General features: G+C 37.1%; 1 pseudogene across 1 annotated transcript in view; it reads right to left on the minus strand.

The window, feature by feature from the left end:
* Positions 1-18982, minus strand: part of LOC307053740 — a 471967-nt pseudogene that overhangs the window by 6653 nt on the left and 446332 nt on the right. The window contains exons 7-10 of the transcript in view: positions 18587-18709; positions 14404-14541; positions 10440-10562; positions 1590-1718 (exon numbers count right to left, since the gene is read on the minus strand). The product of the transcript in view is annotated as an uncharacterized misc_RNA (transcript). The remainder of the gene's footprint in view (positions 1-1589; positions 1719-10439; positions 10563-14403; positions 14542-18586; positions 18710-18982) is intronic.

An 18982-nucleotide genomic window follows, 5' to 3' on the forward strand; every position in this document is an offset into this window, starting at 1 on the left:
TCATTCCAAGAAGATATAACAATTATAAATATATATGCACCCAACATAGGAGCACCTCAATATATAAGGCAACTGCTAACAGCTATAAAAGAGTAAATTGACAGTAACACAATAATAGTGGGAGACTTTAACACCTCACTTACACCAATGGACAGATCATCCAAACAGAAAATTAATAAGGAAACACAAGCTTTAAATGACACAATAGACCAGGTAGATTTAATTGGTATTTATAGGACATTCCATCCAAAAACAGCAGATTACACTTTCTTCTCAAGCACACACAGAACATTCTCCAGGATGATCACATCTTGGGTCACAAATCAAGCCTCAGTAAATTTAAGAAAATTGAAATCATATCAAGTATCTTTTCTGACCACAACACTATGAGATTAAAAATCAATTACAGGGAAAAAAACATAAAAAACACAAACACATGGAGGCTAAACAATACGTTACTAAATAACCAAGAGATCACTGACAAAATCAAAGAGGAAATCAAAAAATACCTAGAGACCAATGACAATGAAAACACGATGACCGAAAACCTATAGGATGCAGCAAAAGCAGTTCTAAGAGGGAAGTTTATAGCAATACAAGCCTACCTCAATAAACAAGAAAAATCTCAAACAAACAATCTAACCTTTCATCTAAAGGAACTATAGAAAGAAGAACAAACAAAACCCAAAATTAGCAGAAGGAAAGAAATAATAAAGATCAGAGCAGAAATAAATGAAATAGAAACAAAGAAAACAATAGCAAAGATCAATAAAAGTAAAAGCTGGTTCTTTGAGAAGATAAACAAAATTGATAATCCATTAGCCAGACTTATCAAGAAAAAGAGGGAGAGGACTCAAATCAATAAAATTAGAGATGAAAAAGGAGAAGTGACAACAGACACTGCAGAAATACAAAGCATCCTAAGAGAATACTACAAACAACTCTATGCTAATAAAATGGACAACCTGGAAGAAATGGACAAATTTTTAGAAAGGTATAACCTTCCAAGACTGAACCAGAAAGAAATAGAAAATATGAACAGACCAATCACAAGTAATGAAATTGAAACTGTGATTAAAAATCTCTCAACAAACAAAAGTTCAGGACCACATGGCTTTACAGCTGAATTCTATTAAACATTTAGAGAAGAGGTAACATGCATCCTTCTCAAACTCTTCCAAAAAACTGCAGAGGAAGGAACACTCCCGGACTCATTCTATGAGGCCACCATCACCCTGATACCAAAACCAGACAAAGATACTACAAAAAAAGAAAATTATAGACCAATATCACTGATGAATATAGATGCAAAAATCCTCAACAAAATACTAGCAGACTGAATCCAACAACACATTAAAAGGATCATACACCATGATCAAGTGGGATTTATCCCAGGGATGCAAGGATTCTTCAATATGTGCAAATCAATCAATGTGATACACCATATTAACAAATTGAAGAATAAAAACCATATATAAAAAAAAGAAAAGACCACCTTGAAAAGTAGAGATGCAGCTTTCATTTTGTTTATTTCCTATTAGAAACATCAAGAACTTAAACAGCTGTCTCATATGACCAGCCATTCCTACTGTCTTCACAGGTTTGCCCATGAACCCCTGAGGGGCACTCGCACTGCCAGCTCAGAGGATCACAGGTGCCTCCGTTCTGACAATCACAGATGCTGTCATACTCTTTCCCACTGGTCTCTGGGGAATGAGCTATGAAGAAAATGGAGAAGGTGGATACATAGTGTAATATACTCATTGTGATACAAATGGTTAGAGAATAAAAGCTTGTCTTTCTATTAGAATGTATTCTCAGTAATTAAAATCTCTGTAACTTGCAGACTTAGGAAGAGTCTCTGGCCTGTTCCTAGTTTGAATGGTGTCATCATTGTTGGGGGAATTACTGATACAGCTAGTTAAAATGATGCTGCCTGAAGAACTGCTAACAAGTTTTACATGCAAAATTTACCTTGTTCCTTAAACTCTAACCTTCACATTTCTTCACACTTCACACTTCACAGAACTACTTAAACATTTTTGCTCTATATATGTTACTAACATTAGTGAGAAACAAACTGCATCTTCTATTTTGAAAAATGGGAAGGAAATGTAGAAAAAAAAGCCATGGATTTTTAACCGAAAATGAAGGCAACTAAGACTATCTTGAGGGTTCCAAGGTATTCTGCACAAAGACTGACAAAGTCAAGCAAAGGACTGTTTTCTTTGGTTTGTTGTTTTGGGGGGAAGTGCTTAGTATTCCATTAAAAATAAATAAAGTGGGGGAAATGTCTATGACTTTAAGCTTAACTTGAGTAAATAGAGCTGTTGAGATAAGTTCAGTAACCATTTAAATTGACATTTTATCATAATTGGCTAAATATTGTAAAACTACATTTATATCACCTCCGCCATCTACCCACCCACACCTTTCCAGATGCTGCTAATATGGAAACTTGCCTTCTTATTCACTTATTTCTTTGCTTTCAAGCTCGAGGTTACCATGAAAAGGAGAGGGGAAAACAAAAGGAGTAAGAGAGAAAGAAACCGGCAACAAATACTGGTTGAGACCTGCATTGTTAATTTACATGTAGTAAGTCTTTGAATTCTTATAGCAACTATAGATGGCACATTTTAAAAAATATATATACCTAGAAAATGAAGCTAGGCAAGTTTAAATAGCTTGCACAGTATCTGGGTTATAGCAAGGCATCCATATTGGCATACCAACACTATCATCTGGTAGTCCACCACTAAAAGAATATGATATCATGGTGCACAGGTTTGCTAAATACTTCACTAACATCAAACAGAGCAATTATCCTGGAGAAGAAAATTTTAAAACAAACATGCGCTAAACCATAGCTGGATGATTTGGAAGAAGTCATGAATCTTCCCTTCCATATAATATATATAGTCCATTCATTTGTCATATGAAAATACTCCTATCTTCTCTTTCTACTGGATAGAGTCTCACAATAACAAATGAGACAGTCAATATGAAATCTCTTCAAAAGAAATGGAGTTCTAAAATGTGCTGTTAAAATTAATATGTGGTAATTTTTTAATTGTTTCATTGTAACTACTTGGAGAAATTCCTAAAACATCCAAGTAGATGTTTTCATTATAGACCAATAAGGATATTGGGCTAGAAGATCTACTCCGTGGGAAAACCAACTTTCCAGATCCCTGCAGAATTTTTTTTTTTTAATGTCTCTTGATGCATTTGAAGAGCTGGTACTCTTAGAAATACTAGTGATGAATGATTGATCACTTCCATTTATTACAGTTTATAGGGATTCTTTTTAATAAATTTATTTATTTACTTTTGGGTCTTTGTTGCTGTGAGCAGGCTTTCTCTAGTTGCGGCCAGCTGGGGCTATTGTTCGTTGCAGCGCGCGGGCTTGTCATTGCAGTGGCTTCTCTTGTTGCGGAGCACGGGCTCTAGGTGCACAGGCTTCAGTAGTTGTGGTGCCAGGCCTGAGTAGTTGTGGCACATGGGCTTAGTTGCTCTGTGGCATGTGGGATCTTCACGGACCAGAGCTCGAACCTATGTGCCCTGCATTGACAGGCGGATTCTTAACCACTGCGCCACCAGGGAAGTCCCTATAGGGATTTTTAAGAAAGTGTTCTTGCTCTCCCTTTTTGTTAAAGAACTACTGAGCACTTTTTTTTTCCAATTTGGATTGTTCTGTTTTAATTTTTGTAGAAGAAAAATGAAAGAAAGACAGGAAATGCAAAGAAGACATAAGTTTCTGTTTTCAGGGACAGACTGCCCTTTTCTGGACCATGTGAACACGTAGAGAATATCAAGGTTTTCCAAAGCCAGAGAAGGAGTCACGTTATCTTCATTTTATCAGGAAGTTCATTTTCAACATTTCTATATTAATTTTGTGTCAGACGTTTTATTCTGATGCATTTGCAATAGATTTTTAGTTTCATCTCTCATGCTGACATGTTAGGGATCAAGGGTTTGGAAGATGCATATTTACCAAAAATATTTACAATACAGGGAAAACATTTACTTCCTAATAGTCATGAAATAAGATTTATTTGATCCTGGTTTTATACAGTTGACTATGTCAAGCAGCAGGTCCATATAGCTGGGAGTCTCAATACAAAGTTTTATCCATTCATGCACAGGTGCCTCCAATTTGGAGAAATGTGAATAGGACCTGGCCAATAAGCTTCCAGACTAGTAAGGAAATGTAACAGGAGCATAGCTAACTCTAATTCAATGGAGAGAGGGAGAGAAAGAGAAAGAGAGAGAGAGAGAGAGAGAGGGAGAGAAGTAGAGAGAGAGGCTTTAAATCCACAGAAAATATAAATAGCTGTGATTAGACTGGGGCCATCAAATAAAGCTTCAGGCAATAAATGGCAATAGACAAAGATGGCAGTTTAGCAAAAGGCACAAAGCTGAAAAGTGCAAAGCATTAAGTAGTGAGTGGTTTAGCTTGCTGGAAATGATAAGCTGGTCAAAGAGTTGTGGATAAAAAGAGAAAAGGATTTATGAGGGCCTGATATTAGATGGTTGCCAGTAACTAGATTAGAAGCATAAAGCTTTATGTATCAGGAAATGGGACACTCCTGAAGCTTTCTGAGCAGCAGGGAGACATGATCAGAGTGATGCTTCAGGAAGAGCCTCCACACTCTAACTAGTAATTCTGGGGGAAGCACTTCACTATGTTATAATTCAAGTTTTGCATCCATCTCATAATAGAAACAATATTTGTGCTCTTTCTTCCCACATGCAGGGGCTTCAAAAGAAACTCTGCTCATATCATCTTCCAAGCCATTCACAAAGACCAAGAAAACTCTTTTATTAAAAAATTTAGGGCTTCCCTGGTGGCGCAGTGGTTGAGAGTCCGCCTGCCGATGCAGGGGATGCGGGTTCGTGCCCTGGTCCGGGAAGATCCCACATGCCGCGGAGCGGCTGGGCCCGTGAGTCATGGTCGCTGAGCCTGCGCAGCTGGAGCCTGTGCTCCGCAACGGGAGAGGCCACAACAGTGAGAGGCCCACTTACCGCAAAAAAAAAAAAGAAAAAAATTTATAAGGGAAATTTAAAAAGAGAAAAAGGAAATTAAAATAGTCAATATATTCTGTTTTTATTACTTGGCAGTTTTAGTATCTGCAAATATACCTCCATTTAACATATAAAGGAAAAACTTTATTAGAGGTATTATTTTTCAAATCATTGACATCTTCTCATGAGAGACATATAAAAAACTTACAAGTGTCATTGGCTGTACTTACATATTGTTTAAAAGAAAAAGAAAACACAAACAAAAAAGAGGCAGCAAACAGTCAAGCAGTTCCATTAACTGCACTTCGTAACGCAAATCCTTTCATTTTTTTTTTCTTCATTGGGAGTAGCTTGCCAGGGCCTAATGATTTATTTAAATGGAGGGATTTTTATAGGCCTAGAATATTAGGATCCTTTATAAACTTTTACGTTCCATGGATAAACAAGAGACAGCACATCAAGTTTCCCAGGGAACACAAAATCTCCCATTTTAATCACATGTTCAGTTTGAAACCTCAGTGCTTCACAGACATTCTTTGTGCACAACAAATAAATTGGTTTCTCACCCATATGAATTGTTAACCTTGTTAAAACATTTTGGGGAGAACATATGTAAAGAGCTCATGACCAACAGTTTACCAGCAGTAAAGGAAAATTCATCACTCTCTTACCAATGCTCCAAGGAATCACTTACATTCATTACAAAGAATGTCTCCCCAGCCAGTTGGGAAGGAGCATCCACTCTTTCCTTCCTGGCACCAGCCTCCATTCATCACAGATCAACGTGCAATCATGTCCGAAGGTATGAACTAAACAGACCGGAATGCAATACCATCTCAGTGGACCCATACTGTCTACATCACTGAAAATAAAGATGAAACCCTTCATGTACCAAAAAACAAATAAACATGATCCTTGAGCACATTTCCTAAAGAGTCCCAGTAAAAGACAATAGCAAAGAGATACCTTTTAAAATAGAGCTTGGAAGTAGTCCCTAAAGAATATTTAGGATATTTAAGAAAGTAAAAAATGAAAAGAAATTACCATTAATTTCTGAACACAAAAATAATCAATGGTCCTGGCACTTCAGTGTTTTTCCTTCCAGGCTGTTTTATGCAAAGTTTTTTTTTTTTTTCCCAAGTAAGCCTTTTTACTGAGATTTAATATACATGCAGAAAAGTGCACAGAACTCAAGTGTACACTTCATACTTTTTTCTCCCACAGTGTAAACAACACCGTGTAAATGGCTCCCAGATGAAGATATAGATTATTACCAACACCTCAAAAACTGAAAGGTGACTTGATGATTCTTAATCATTAGCCTTACAAATTAAGCTCCATTCTGATTTATATCACCATGGATTATTTTCCCTTATTTTTGAACTTTATATAAATGGAATTGTAAAGTGTGTACTCTTTGGTATCAAGCTTCTTTCATTCTATATAATGTTTATGAGACTCACCCATATTGTGTGTTCACTAGTTTATTTTTTATGACTATATAGTATTCTATTGTATAAATGTACCATAATGTGTTTATCTGTTCTATTCTTGAGGGAAATTACCTTAATCTGAATAAGGATGGATAGACTTTATCTGAGTTGTTTTTTTAAGGCTCATTCCATTTTAAGATTTGCCCCTGTTTCTAGATGGGGTCTTTCAGATGTCCCAGTTGAAAGCCTGTAACGTTTAGCACGGCTTCTCCACCTTGGCAGATTCTCAACTCCAACTTCTACCTCTCTAGCACCATGCATGATACTGCTGATAACTGTGCTTAGCTCCTTACTCTCTTTGCAGCTGTCGGTAGACTTCCTGGCTTCTCTGTCTGCATAGCCCATACATTAGCAAATGGCTCAAGGAGAAAAGTAGCACAGATTGTCCATCTCACTTGTCTGAGCTTCTCTTCTCTCTAGATCTTGGCCACTCAAGTTCTGACTGTCTTGGTAGTCCTTATCTATTTCTATTCTGACTTTGAGTAGCCAAAGTATCAGGAGTCTAATTCAGTAACATTAAAGCATTTCTATCATTATGCAGATGCATTTGTTGATATTATTATCATTGACCATAGCGTATAAACAAATCTGCTACTTTACTGAATGTCTTCTAAAGAAATCATTAAGCTTTGATGCTCTTAAAATACAAGGAATAGAGGGCTCTGAAAAGCCCTCTGTCTTACAAAGAAAAGAAAAAGAAGCAGCAGACTGGCTGCAAACTGTTACTTTTGAAAGAGGTTATGCTAATTTATTCTGATCAGAAGTGATTTGATGCTTGAGTTCCATTGCATGGATATATAAGAAAAACTGCTCACATTTGTAAAGATATTTTTTCTTGGTCCACTTGAGCATATTGAACCATTGGTTCTCTGAATTTTAAAATTTAGAAAGGGTCTAGATTTTAAGGCTATTTAAGGTAAATTTTAACTATACCAAAATGACTTCTAGTAGAGTTTAAACTGTTAGAACTAAAAGGTCCCAATCCTTCTCTCCATTATGCTAATTCAAAGCTATTTTTCAGCTCCATTTCACTGTATCACATTTTCAATAGCGCCCACCCCCCCTGCACCCCCTCATCCACACATACCTACATAGCAACCTTTTTTTTGGGCTAAAGGGAAGAAAGACAAAAGATGATGAATTTCATAGGGAGCTTTGAAGAAGTAATTTTGGTCCCATTTTTCTTGCTAATATCATGTTAAAACACTTGACGGCATTAAACATTGATAATGAAATTGTCTATGAAAGATTTATGTGAACTATCTAAAAATAGAGAAAAGAGGTGACTTTAATGAGATACATGCTTTTATGCACCAACTCTGTGCAAAGCAGTCAGTTCTCCTCGAATATCTTTCCCCTCTTCCTCCTCATCTTCTTCACCTTCGTGGGTGAGAGGCAGCCACATAATGAAACAGTTGAGGTGGGCTCTTGAATAGAAGACGTGGAAACTTCACAATGTCTAATTCCTCTTCTTCTTCCTTTAGCTCATCATCATCTAAAGCTCAGACCACACAGGGAAAGACCTGGATTCCACATGCTGGTTAAAAGAAGGAAAAACTGAGCAAGGGTTGATGGGAAAAATGAGAGAGTCTGAACTAGACAGTCAAGGCAGGGGGCAGCTGAAAGGTAAAACTCTTAGAGAAAGCCATTTCAAACCGCCTATTGTAAATGAAGGTGAGAAGCAGAAAGCACAGAGTTGAAACTGCCACAGAGAGAACAAAAGGAAAAGAAAGATCTCAGTCTGTGAAGAGAGAAAGGGGAGGACAGGTTGAGTTAAAGAATATATGGTCTCCATGCTCCCAAAGAACAAGACAAGGGTTGAAGTCAGTTAGAAGAGATTTGATAAAACTCTCCACAGCAACTTAGAGATGCAAGTTTTTCCATCACTTCCAATTCTGCAGCCTTCCTCACAAGTATACTCATAGGTTCCCACAGAGTTGATATATGGTTGGTCACAGACGATACTGACATCCAGACATTCATCCACATCTGGGAAAATTTAAACTGTCTGCTCTTAGGCTTTGAGAGATAAAATAGACGTTATGAACTCATGGGCATATCTTTCACCTTTATTAACCAATAACAATGTATTGCTATATAGAAAGCATAGCTCCAATTCTTCCTCAAATATATCCTGTCAATTACTTTTCCTTCACTCATATCCAAGTTTACCATAGTTTACCTACATAGACAAGGTTTTTCTGAGAGCTTGTTCATGAGATTTGAGGAAGAATTTAAAACTTACAGGGTCTTAGGCTGTGTACCATTTTGCAGAATGTTCATTCACTCTTAAATTATTCAATATCTAGGGTGAAGCCTTTATTCTATGCATAATTCTGTGCACAGTTTGTGGAGAATTTTAGAGATGGATGAATCCTAGACCTTAATCTCATATGACTTACTGGTGTTATGTCCACGTCTGAGTCCAGACTTTTTTTTTTTTTGGTACTCGGGCCTCTCACTGCTTTGGCCTCTCCCGTTGCGGAGCACAGGCTCCGGACGCGCAGGCCCAGCGGCCATGGCTCACGGGACCAGCCACTCTGCGGCATGTGGGATCTTCCCGGACTGGGGCACGAACCCGCGTCCCCTGCATTGGCAGGCAGACTCTCAACCACTGCGCCACCAGGGAAGCCCTGAGCCCAGACTTTGATCAATGTGTGCAGTATACTAAAAGTTCATTTATGAAGCTGAGTTTACAGGCGTGGCCTCAGATTGTGGATACCTTTTCCATTTGGATGTGTGTACCCAAGAATGTATATTCACAGTCATCTCTTGGCTCACTCTGCTTAAGAACAGATGGTACATGAAATTCAATTTTTTTTGGCCCTGTTAATTGGATGGGAGGTGTAAGTGGTGATATGCTCTACTGTGTTTAGAATATATAGATATCATAGTTGTATGTTCTTTGCTGTTATCTATACTGCAAGGCTGGGGAGCTTGGCATCTATATGAAGAAACACAACTATCATCCTCAACAGAATACAAGAATTTATTTCTTTAATCCAAGAACACTATTTTCTCTGAGGCCTTAAAGTCTTCTTATGTAATTTGACTATTATGGAAATAGATAACAATCTTCGAATCTTTGATTTCAAGAAAAGTAAGGTTCAAAATAATGGTAATAATAATCACAAACGAAAATTTAAAGGTTATATATTTAAGGTAAACTTGTTAAAGTAATTTACAGCAATGACTTACCTGAGCCCTTCTTAAGGGTATAAAAAAGTGAATTAACTCTACTCACTGAATTCAAACTCTCCTATCATATAAAAATATACCTATTAGCTAGAAGTCATCTAAAAGGTAAGTGAATCAATTTCAACAAATAAGTTAGAATATTATAAAATGACTCACCTTAAAACTTGCATTATCTAGGTTAACATCAGATATATAAAGGATTCTGATACAGATTTGGACTGTGGCTCATGAATCAGCAATCCTTTTGCTATTGCCCTTAAAGTAGAAGGACACTCAGTAATCACCTCTGATTCCAGTCAAGCTTGCCATGAGCAATTCCTGTGGCAGTGTGCTATGGCTTGCTGGAATCTCTCACTTGCCTATATATATTAAATTAGGTAAAAGGGATTATGGGCCGATGACTATTATTATAATAATAATAGCTACTTTTAGTTGAGTGATTTCTCGATGTCAATCACAGTAGCAGGCACTTTACATTTATTACTTTTCTTAATTTCCCCAGTAATCCCATTATTGTCTTCACTTTACTGATGAGGATTTGAGGCTCAGAGCACTGAGTGTCACCCAAGTTCATATCATAGAACATGGATGAGCCACAGAGAGATCCAAGTCTCTCTAGTGTCAAAGTCTTCCCTTCCCACCCTAACCCTCTGCCTCAGATATTCCCCCTCCATTGATTGCCCCATCACATCAGGGATTTAATATTAGAGCTCAGCAATTCACCATCACATCCACAAGTAACAGAACTGATCTGAAAGCCTTCCTGACAACTGCATTCATAGCCTCCTAAATAGTTGATGCAGAGCTGGGTCCAACAGGCTTCTCCACTCTCACATTCATCAAGGTCTAAAGGGGGAAAGGACATTTCTGTTATTTAAGGGCAGGAATTTAACTGACCTATGAAGGTGCTGATAAGCCTCACTTCGAAATTAAAACTGATTTACTAATCATTTTCTATTTCTCAGGTTACTGAGTACAGACATTGAAGAGACTATAACACAAAACAAATGAGGCCGCATTTGGATTTATGTTTCTGACATGCTTCTATGCCTGGTATTTATTTGAAAAGGATGTAAGTAATCTCCAAATGCATTTATAAGCACAGGGTAAGAGATCTCTGCTATTTTTCCAGTTTAAACAGCAATCTAACTGAACAAACAGAGAACTTGAAGAACGACAACAAAAATAAAAGCTTGAGAAGAAGAGCCCAAAAATTCCATTTAGTGGACATTTAATAACTGCAAACAGGAGGCAGTCTTAGGCCCCCATGTGTTTGTTCTTCTGGAACTTCAGATGAAAGAACGTTCCCAAGCAAAAAGAAGTCACGTGACTGGGAAGAGAAGTGGATAAAGGCAATTTAGAGAGAAGGCAGACAATCATTTTAAATATTATGTGTTAAATTACAGAATATTTCAGGGCATTTGCTTGAACTTTTCAATGATGCTTTGACTGGGATGAGTTTTTATTTAATTGGTGACACTATTACCCTGGAATGTCCTATCAGATAAACAGCTTTCTAAATGATGATCTTTAAGTCTCCTTCAGCACTGTTATTCTAGAATTCTACAATCTGGCATGTGTCTTCCTTTATTTGCCCTGCAGAAAGTAAAAATGCACCAGAAGATGTCAAATTGAAACCTTTCAGCCAAAGGCTAATCGATTTATCCTGAGTTTTGAGGGGATCATTTATAATATAATTGGCTAAAGGGTAGCAACAGACTCTTTACCCACTGCTTTCACCAGGCTAGACACCTGGGAATTGTGTGGTCAGGGTTTTTGACTATAGGTCCTTAGTTCAATTCTACCCCCTTTGTTGAACTGTTAAGTTGGGTGGCCTGTCAGTGCTGAGTTTACAAAATCCCACTGCTCCATAACTACATGAGCGGCCCCAGATATAAAAGGTCAGTGTCTCAATTAACCTTGGAAAGGGTACCAATGTAAGAAAATGCAGACAAGAGAAAGGAAGGAAAGAAAATGCAATCAATCAGCTAAGGTTAGGGGTCACCATAAAATATCCAAATGAAGGTCATTTGGACACAAAACATTCTTTCTCCTGCAAAATGTCACAAGCAGTGCTACTCACAAAACTCTAGATGATATTTTTTTCCTTTCTTATATTAAAACTTCATTTATCCTTTGTATTATGTAGCATGAATATAGAGAACAAAAAAAACTTTAAAAACTTCAGTTTCATTTTATCTAAAACATTATCTTTTATGTTTTTTGGATTTTCTTATTTCAAGATTTTTTAAAAAGTCTTCTCAGATATCACCAGAGCCTCTAAACATATACGTCTCATGATTCCCTGTTCTCAACCAGTAAGGAGCACAATTGCATCACATAACTGGAAAAATGAATTCCTCGATCTATCATTTTATGACCCATTTTGGATTCTTCTTCTATTATCATTCCTCTGGGGTTATTTCCTGTCTCATGTACAGAACTCATCTGAAACCCCATTCTTCCTTTCTTAAAATGCCCTGTCCCTTCAACCCTTATATCACCTGTTTTCCTAAATTTCTTGATTCCTTTCCAGATCTTATTTGGTAATATCTTTGCTTGCTTATTTTTTATTTTTTATTTTTCTTCCTCTCTGATGATCATATTTTTCCTATTTACATTGGCCAATACACCAAATATTGCAGCATCACAGAGAAATTCACCTGTACTTAAAAATTTAGCCTTAATCAAAACTACAGCATTAATTGCAGTCAGGTGAAACAATTAAACATTTCAACTATGACTTCAGAAAAGCATCAAATGTAAACCTTGAAAAAACTTGACCTTCTGTATCTCTCCCCCACACAGAGAGTCACTGAATAAAGCTCCAAAGATTAGAATAAATTTCTTTTTCTGATAACTACCAATTGTTAAATTTAGTGAACTTACTGCTGGTCAGACATTTGTATTTTGTATAGTTGTTTTTCAAATTGTGTTAACACATCTCTAGGTTTTAGCCCTAATAAATTTTTGCATTTGGGCAAGACTGACCATTCACAGACTAGAACACATTTATTTGTAAAAGGAAAGTTGTGTAAAAGGAAAGTTATGTAAAGGAAAGTTGATCCTAAAATACACTAAAAAGAAAATTGTTTAATTTCCCTTATGCATGAATGTTTTACAAAGCAACCATGGCCTTAATCTGTTCTCAGGCAAATAAGCCGAGTATGTATATGCACACTCCAAACAAATCATTGCCTTTACTCTAGTGAATATTTGGTCTTTAGGAATGAGTGTTATTTATTGTTGGAAAATGAAATAAACTTGAGCTGTAAACAAAACAATGTTGTAATGTTGACTGCTGAAATGTCATAAATATGCAATTTTCTACATTTTGACCCTGGCAGATGCTATTTTTTCTGGCTGTAAATAAGAACTTTACTGAATTGTACTTTTCAAAGAATAAGGAAAGATACCAAATTATAAGTTGCAAACAAAAGGTTTAGCAAAATTTCAGTTTCCCTTACCCAACGGTCAAAAAAAGAAGGTAGGAAGGAAAGAAGGAAGGGAGGGAGGGAGCGAGGGAGCAAAGAAGAAAGGAAGCCCTTTATTTTTTCCAGAAATACAAATGTTAGCAAGGTAGAAAATTATAAGCATAATTTTCATTACAAAAAAGAAGCAAGGCAATCAACTGGTTTCATTAAGTTAATCACCATAGACACTGAGAAAAATGCAGAAGGTGATGTTCCATCAAGAAATAACAAGTAATGACATTGTTTTGGTTAAATAATTTATGAAACCAGAATACTTCAAAATCCCTTGAAGTTCACTCTGTCACATTAGTGCCAAACTAAAAAATCCCAATGACTTAGGCTTTTGAAATTCACCTCTTCTCTTTTGGTACTTCAGTTTGCCTCAAATCATACTGTAGCATGAAATGGTTAAAGATTTTTTTTAGTACTCACATCACAGTTTTTAAGAAAGGTGATATAAAGTATCACAAAAGAAAACAAGCAAATATGGTGTCATAATTCTCGAATGATGGCAAATTGTTTTAGGGGCTTGTAGGTGCTCTCAGACCCAGAGCACAGAGTAATTTAGTTTGATGCTCACTCTCCTTATTTTTAGTAGATATTCCTTTTTCTCAGAAGTTCTAAATTAAACATTTCATTATGAAGCAAGGCTGGGGTGGAATTTATTCTTCTCATTGTCTCAAATGATATAAATTCTGATAATATGTTGAAAAAGTTATCCATTAAAAATAGTTTTGAGCTGGGATTTCCAAAGAATAACATCTTTTAAAGCTTTCTTTTGGAACGTAGCTACCTGCCATGTCAAAGGTGAACATGCATCCAAATTATTACCAAGTTGAAAACCAATGAACATGATTGCTTCTGCTTGTGGTGGAGAGAATTAGCATGCATGGTGGCATTTTTGTATGAATTACAAATTACATTAAATGGTTAGATAGGCCTTAGAGTATTTCCCAGAAGTAAAACTGTTAAGTCCATATATTTTGCTAATAAGTTTTAAATCTCCTTTAACTTCAAAGTAAATATCTAAACACAATGATGTCTTCTGTCAATTAGTATTTCTTTTACATTTATCCAGTAGCCAAAGACACTGTTCATTTTACTTCTTGCAGGTTGAGAGATGTGACTACATTAGAGCACTAAGTATTAGAGAAGAAAGGGCTAAATGAATCCAGGGCAAGCTCTGAAGGAAGATGGCATTTACCATACATTACCTATGCATGTTTTCTCATCTGAATCAAGCTGGTGTCCATGGTTACAGGAGCAACAGGGCCCACCAACTGCATGTTCACAGTGACAGGAACAACCACCATTATTCTTTTCACAGCTATTGACAATTTCCAATTCAATCCCTTTCCAAAACAAGCAAAAGAGAATAATTAGCATAATAACAGAGAAATCTGAATATATGGCAACAATGGGTACACTCTCTCTGTTGGGAGATGACTAACTTTATTGGAAATCTGTCAACACTCTAAGCATATAAAAGTAAAAGTCTGAGGACTATTAAGCATTGTAAATATCTATACCATATCAAAACGCTAATAAACCTATAAATAATGTCAAATTGACAGAGTGTGGCAGAAAGGTAATGAGTCCACCAGTGGTTATTAAACGTATCTTAAAGGACACTTACGTCTGGGAATTTTCAGTATTTTCAGAATGTAAAAAATATGTGTATTGAATCAATGATCAGAAAGCAAATATAGCTGATATATCTGTTCTCAAACTAATGGTATGTTAATATCTGCCCTTCTTTTAGGCTGTGAGTACATGAAAATACTGTTAAAAATGGCTTTGGAACAAAACTATGAACAAAAAACCAATGAATTAGCTGATTATATGTAACTGGTATCATGTTCATATGCTAATCAGCTTTGATGTATACAAGAGTCACTTATTACATAAACATTCTCTTACTTTGAGCACTAATTTGCTGATCGTGGTACATGCCATTACTTTGGGGCACTTTGGGGGGCATCCAGCTCAATATATAGATGCCAATTTTCCTGAGCCCACAGGTATTATAATCAATCATTTTCTAAGTGAGAAAATGAAAAATAAAAGAATGCTTTGCATCATTGTTAAAAATATGGAATTAGATACTCTGCTATTTTCACCATTGGCCTCTACTGTTCTTCGTTTGTGTTGCTTGGACACACCTCTAAATGAGAGCGACTACATTGGTTCATTTCCTTCCATTCTTAACTCCTGAATCCTTTGAAAGAAGAAAGATGGGAAAGAACAGGACAAGGGCACTTAGGATTGTGGTATTCCTTGAGAGCCTATATCACCATTCAAACTGCCAAGGTATCTGCTATGTTCCTGTATAGTTACATGTACAGAAATCATGCTCCCTGGTCCCAGCTTCCAGTCTACGCTAGGCAGCAGCCATGTGTCCCAGGGCGCCCAGGGCACATCCTTGTCATTGTGCTCATTCCTCTGTGCTTTCATCATCTTGTATTACCCAGCTCGTAACAGATGTTCAAAAATTGGTTTTGAGAGTAGAGAATGGACTTGAGGACACGGGGAGGCAGAAGAGTAAACTGGGACGAAGTGAGAGAGTAGTATTGACATATATACACTACCAAATGTAAAATAGATAGCTAGTGGGAAGCAGCCACATAGCACAGGGAGATCAGCTCGGTGCTTTGTGACCACCTAGAGGGGTGGGATAGGGAGGGTGGGAGGGAGACACGAGAAGGAGGGGATATGGGGATATATGTATATGTATAGCCGATTCACTTTGTTATACAGCAGAAACTAACACACCATTGTAAAGCAATTATACTCCAATAAAGATGTTAAAAAAAAGAGTGCTAAAATTAATTTAAAAAAATAGGTTTTGAATGATTGAATAAACAAAAAAAAGATTATGCTAATCAATTTATTGTTGAAAATAAGAATGGCTTTGGGTTTAGAAACAGCTAGTTTAGGACACAGCAAAATAAGAGAGCTAAATGAAAGGCTGAAATAATTAAGGGAACTGATATTTTTCACAGTATGTTAGCATATACTCTGTAGGGAGCCATATTTCAAATTTTGACTCCTATTCTTGTTTCCCTGTGATCAATGCAGCTGTAAGACTGCCAGAGGTACTTTACATATAAATGACTTTACTGTAACCTCATAAAGAGCTAAACTATAAGGGACTCAGACATGCACATACTCATCTAGAACTGGCCACTAGAAGTAAGCTGAGAGTCTGCATTCTTGATACAGATGCTACTGTTTAACTATCATACCTAAAAATATGCTTTAAAAAAACTTTAAAACCTGATCCCCGTGGTTTCTCATAGATAGCAAATAATCATTATTTACTCAATATATTAAATATGCATTAAATACATATGGAACTTAGGTTCACTATATACTGCTTGGTAGTTTGGGGACAGTTTTATTTAACCATACTAGATCTGGAATTTTCTAATTTCTAATCACAAGATAGTGATAGTTCATTCACAGCACACTTTGAGGATTTGATGTTTATGCTATTTTGAGAGCCTCTGAGAAGAAATGATATAAATACAAAATATTGTTGTCCTAGGAAAAAGTTAAAACAATATTTGCCTAAAATATACTGTTACATGAAGAACACGTAATTCATTGTTTTTTTCTTTTTTAAAATTCATTTATTTTTGGCTGTGTTGGGTCTTCTTTGCTGCGCATGGGCTTTCTCTAGTTGCAGCGAGCCGGGGCTGCTCTTTGTTGTGGTGCAAGGGCCTTCTCATTGCGGTGACTTCTCTTGTTGCGGAGCACGGGCTCCAAGCACATGGGCTTCAGTAGTTGTGGCACACGGGCTCACTAGTTGTGGCACACAGGCTCACTATTTGTGGCTCGTGGGCTCTAGAGTGCAGGCTTAGCAGTTGTAGCACACTGGCTCAGTTTCTCTGCAGCATGTGGGATCTTCCCAGACCAGGGCTCGAACCCATGTCCCCTGCATTGGCAGGCAGATTCTTAACCACTGTGCCACCAGGGAAGTCCCTCATTGTTAAACATTACCATGTTCTGAAAACATTTACCCCACCTACAAATTTTAAAGCACTCAAAATACCAGTTTTCACCAAGAAAGTTTTGTATGGCAGTTAGTAAATATTGAGGTCTGGTGAGAGCTATACAAAGAACTTAGCCAAATATTCACATGAGGGAAATAAACGTAAAAATACACTTCTACCAAATGTATTCAACTCTAGGGCAAATTGCTTTCCCAAGTGACTTTCACAGAAAGCCTATACCTCATGACTCATTAGCAATAAGGACCCCCTCTTTCATGATAACTGAGAACTCACCAGTCAGATTGCAAGGGATTTTATTTCAGGCATCTGTAAAATGTACTCATCTCCTAAACCTCTGGCCACATTAAAAAGCCAAAATATTAATAAGAAAGGAAAACCCATCCACATTTTTCTCTGCCTGAAATGACTCCTCAGGGCATTGAGAGAAAGATTCACTTCAAAAGAAGTTATATCCTAATTAGTAGTTAATTCTTCTCTCCCATGTTATTTAGTTTGCTCTTTAAAAGACAAATATCACTGCAGCAAAACTGCCCTGTCTTTAAACAGTAGAAATATACCAACAGACCTTAAGGCTACACTGGCAACCCAGGCATTAAAGAATTAGAGTTTTATGCAGTGGAAGTGAATGAAAAACTTAGTGACCTTAAGAATGTCTCTTTATGAGACAGCTTAGGTAAAAACACTACATAATTTATTCTGTTTATCATTAGCCTTATTCTTCTTCCTTAATTAAAACGGATCAAGAGACATATGATGTCTAGAAACACATAACAAAGTTAAAAGGATAGTATATTTGGAGCCTAAAGACCCTAGTTCAAGTCCCAGTTCTGTCACTTACTCATTTGCATAATTGAATTTTTGACTTCTGCCCGGAATGGATGGTTTACTAAGATGTGGAGAACTGGAAAGGGCATCTTTGGAACTGAGATGGGAAATCAGACGTGGTATTACAATCTAGAGCTGCCCCTTGTGCTGCTGGTTCCTTCAGTCCTGCTAGTTCCTTTTTCCTGAGTTTTACACTGGAATTATTAGTGTTCAATAAATATTGCACAGCAGAGGTGGTGAAGGAAGACAGACTCTTCACAAAGGACAGCCATGGGTCCAAGAGAGCCCCGAGTCAGAAGACCTGAGACTTAGTCCTTGTGGTCTACACTGTGGATCATGATGCCGACCATTTTCTGTTGACTCTGGGCCCCTGTTTTGTGAAATTAAAATGAGGGGGCTGGCCTTCGAAGCTCCCACACCCAGCCTGCTCCAGTGGAAAACATTCTTAGGAGCTTCCACTTTGGCAAGACATTCAGTGTAGTTCTTTTGTTTGTTACTCTTGTTTAATACTTGTAAAATGCCACACATTTCCTGGGCTGCGATTATTGCCACTTACTGGAACACTGTTTTCCATCAGCTCCCAGCTCAAAACCAGGGTGGCAGGCACAAATGAAAGATTCCACTGTGTTCACACAGCGATGGCTGCAGGAAGCAAGCCCTTCAGCACACTCGTTTACCTCTGCAGAAAGAGATACACAGGAGCTGTGTCTTCAGAGCTGGAATTAAGGTTTATTTGTAAACTATAAAAATGCACTAAAGCATCCCCTGCCTCTCAACCCCCAACATCAAACGTAACAGTAAAATACCACATAGGCTCCATATTTGCAAATAAACCAACTGCGAATGACATGAACTCTACTGTAGGTCTTATGTTCTCAAACACTTCTTTCTACCTATTAGAACCTACTAGTATCTATTAATTTGAAGAAAGAGAAAACAAACAAAAAATAGA

The sequence above is a fragment of the Hyperoodon ampullatus genome, assembly GCF_949752795.1.
Source record: "Hyperoodon ampullatus genome assembly, chromosome: 5".
NCBI classification, from domain to species: Eukaryota; Metazoa; Chordata; class Mammalia; order Artiodactyla; family Ziphiidae; genus Hyperoodon; species Hyperoodon ampullatus.